The following is a 3911-nucleotide window of genomic DNA, read 5'->3' as shown; positions in this document are numbered from 1 at the left end:
GTGACGTCCTTACATGGGCTTACTCAAATGATGGCACATACTCCACGAAGATGAAGGAAATAATGCCCTTGGTCCAAGTATGCATTCTATGTTAAGTCTAATAAATGCGGTTCAGTATTAATTAACAAGTTAATAATTCAGTGAGATCAAGTGAACTGAATGCCTAGCTAGAGGCCGCTTCAGTTCAAGTGGAATTAATGATATTAATCCACATCTTACTCTTGACTGAACCCGTAGGGTCACACAAATAGTACGTAAACGGATCAAGTATTTAATGGCATTAGATACTCCATCTATGGATATTCGAAATCGACGGATCTTGGTTTCAGTGGGAGCTGAGATCGTCACAGGCAAGAAATGAATACTCCGGAAACGATGATATTGCCGGAAACGAAAATATGGATCGTATCGGAAATATAAATACTATCCAAGTCGTAGATGTTGCCGGAAACGGAAACATGGTACGTATCGGAAAATATTATCGGAAATGGAAATATTGCCAGAATCGGAAATATTGCCGGAAACGGAAATATTGTCAGAATCGGAAATATATCGGAATCGGAAAATAATTCCGGAAACGGAAATATTAAATATTTGTTCGAAACGGAAATAGATTCCGGAATCGGAAATATTAAATATTGTTCGTATCGGAAATGAATTCCGGAACCGGGAATTTAATCGGAAGCGTATCGTACGAATTAGCATCGGACGAGGCCTGCCGGACGAAGGCCCAGCACGAAGTCAGGCCATCGCCCAGCAAGCCAAACGCGCGCCCAGCCAAGGCAGCGCCCAGGCCCACCGCAAGGCAGGCCCAGCGCGCGCCAAGGCCATGGCCTCGCTGCGTGGGCTGCTGCTCGCACGCACACGCATGGGCGGCCCTCGTGGCTGCCGTGTGTGTGTGAGTTTGTGTTCATGCATGATTCCTAAAACTATTAGAGTTAGTATATGATTAAATTCCTATTCCTAAAAGGATAAATTAATTAATTAGAGTTCTTGTAGGATTCTAAGTTTAATTAATTCGTGTCCTACTAGGATTCCAATTCCCTTTCCATAACTTTATAAATACGTGCCTAGGGTCACATATTTTCAGAGATTAATTCAAGTATTCAAAGTGAGTTTTGAGAGAAAAATTCAGCCATATTTCTTACCTAAGAGTGCCGAAAATTCTAGTACCTTAAGGGCGATTCTAGTTGGTCAATCTTAAGGCGGATCCGGACGTGCTGTGGACTATCTACGGAGGGACGACACTTGGAGTCCTAAAGACTTGTTCTTGTTCGGTTCGGGCGCAGCTAGGGAGGGCACGCAACAAAGAGTATGCATCTAAATTATGCTATATGATTATGTGTAAATAATATGTATTCCTGGCTTAATGGTTGTTTCCGCATGATTTATGTATTGTCATATGTATCATAACCTAACAGTGGTATCACGAGCCCCTTATTATTTTCATAATCTAAATTGCATGAACATGGTTAAATATTACAAATTTGCAAGAATTAAAAGGGGTGATTAATTTTCGTAATTGTTAATTAATTGCAAATTGCGTCTATTTAATTATACGTACGCAGTTTTTCGGCAGTTTTTCGGCAGTTTCTTCGTTACTCATCCAAATCGAGTGATTTTTGTGTCAATTCCGCATGTAAAAGGCATTCTAAAATTTTGACAAAATTAATATTTTTCTGCCGAACCCAGAATTCTCAAATTCGAAGCCTAACTATGACTTTTCGAAGGTTTTAGTTTTTCGAATGCAAAATTTCGTAAATTTAAGATGTTAAATTAAATATTTGCGATTCTTGTTGATAAATCTTGAATTTTTGATTGACCTACTGTATATGTTTAACAAGTTTGAATGCCTAGCCTTGTTAATTATGCAATCTAATTTGTAATTATGATTAATTTGTTGAAAATTAGAATAATTTAGAATTAATTTGATTTTCATAATTAATTATAATTTAATTAGAAACCTATTATTAAAAACCACCATAAAAATTGTAAATTTATGATAAATTTTAAATTTTTATGACCTAGACTTGAATCCATGACAATCGGAAATCAATTGAATAATAAATTTTCGATTTTCGCCCTAAAATTATGAAATTAATATTATTTATTAATTTGTCATTAATTTTAAATATAAATTTTAAATTTTTATGCGATTCGTTCATATAACTTGCACGCACAAAGCAATGGGCGCTTCGTGTCACCCTTAAGGGGAGTTGTATAGTGCGGGCATGCGACGACGAGCAAGGGAGCTCGTCGCCCGTGCGGCACGAATGCAATGAGCAAGGGCATGGTGCACGAGCACAAGGCAGCAGCCCTGCCTTGTGTCGTGGGCCACGAGCTATGGACGAATGGGCATGGGCGAAAGGCAAGCCATGGCAGTCGCGTGTGGGCAGCAAGCGAGCTGCGCCACAACGTGCACTGCCTCGCGCAAGGGCGAGCAGCCTCGCGCGCAGCGAGCGCAAGCTCGCGTACCACGAGCGCTGCGCCAAGCGTTGATCGCGCGGAATTGCTCGCGCACAGCGAGCGATGGCTCGCGCGCACAGCGAGCGATGGCTCGCGCGCACAGCGAGCGATGGCTCGCGCGCACAGCGAGCAATGGCTCGCGCGCACAGCGAGCGATGGAGCGCGCGCAGCGAGCACCACAGCGTGCGATGGCTTGCGATGGAAGATGCAGCAGCTATGCGACGAGCGCATGGGCTGCGCGCACATGGCCAGCAATGGCTGTGTGCGTGCGGCCCATGGGCGTGCAATGCGTAGGGTGTTTGCGTTGCGATTAAATCGTTTTGAATGTTTAATTTGAAATTTTTCAGTTTACGTAATTTTAATTAATTTTAAAATTAATAATTTAAATTATTTTCTTGGATTTTAATTTTGAATATTGTAATTATAATAAATTTTATTTATTCTAATTATTTTACTAAAATTAAAATCATGAATTAATTTAAATACGACTGAAATTAAATTAAACTTTTTGGATTCAATTATAAATTTATATGAGCTTTAAATTTTAATTAAATTTGTATGTTTCCGGTTAGACTTGAAATACATTTTTATGTTTAAAATTAGTAAAGCATATGAATTTATTGGTTTAAGTGGGAGCCCTTTTAGTCATAAAACTCTTGATTAGGTCTACAAATCCTTAAGGTTAAAACAACTTGATTAGAATTAATAAGGACTGAATAATTGGTAGATTATTAGTGCCCTTGATTAATTGCTGCAAATGTTTACGTGATGCATAATGTGTTTTACTAACCAGCTATGTGGGCCATTCATGATAATGAATGGGTGAATGGTATATATGGTATATGTACTGTTTTGCAGGTTATGAAGTTACTAGTATGGCCCAAATAGGATAGAAAATATGGTCTGCGTACCATTAATTTGAATGTAATTGGTCTAAAGTACCAAAGTTATTTTTCAATTCAAATATGGTCCGCGTACCATCAAATAGTTGTAATTAGTTATAGCTTATCCTATTTGAAGAAAATGGTGCCTCCCACGGAGATTTTCAAGACGGACTTTGAAGTTAAAGCTTCAAGATGAAGTCGGGCCATACTAGATCACATTTATCTTATGCATGTTTTAAGTTATTTATTGCTTTTAAATATGTCTTAAAATGCATGATATCAAAAGCTTGATTATGTTGCATGATTAAGGATTTTAGTTCACTTAAAATCTAACCAACGTAGTAAGAGCCTTAAGTTCCAAACTTAAAAGTTGAGTTAAAAGGTGCCATGCCAAAATATACACTTGCTTGGATATCCTTTACATCAATCTAGTAATAGTTTTCGCTCAGCGAGGTGTTACTTATTGGTCCTAAAGGGGCAAGCTACACAAATAATTGTGAGTACATGTTAGTTTTGGTGAAACTCAACGATATAAGTAAGGAGTCCTTTTATGTCGTGGCA

This window comes from Spinacia oleracea, chromosome 6 (genome assembly GCF_020520425.1).
Source record: "Spinacia oleracea cultivar Varoflay chromosome 6, BTI_SOV_V1, whole genome shotgun sequence".
In the NCBI taxonomy this organism is placed as follows: domain Eukaryota; kingdom Viridiplantae; phylum Streptophyta; class Magnoliopsida; order Caryophyllales; family Amaranthaceae; genus Spinacia; species Spinacia oleracea.
The sequence above is the reverse complement of the archived record's forward strand: the minus strand, read 5'-3'. Positions refer to the sequence as shown.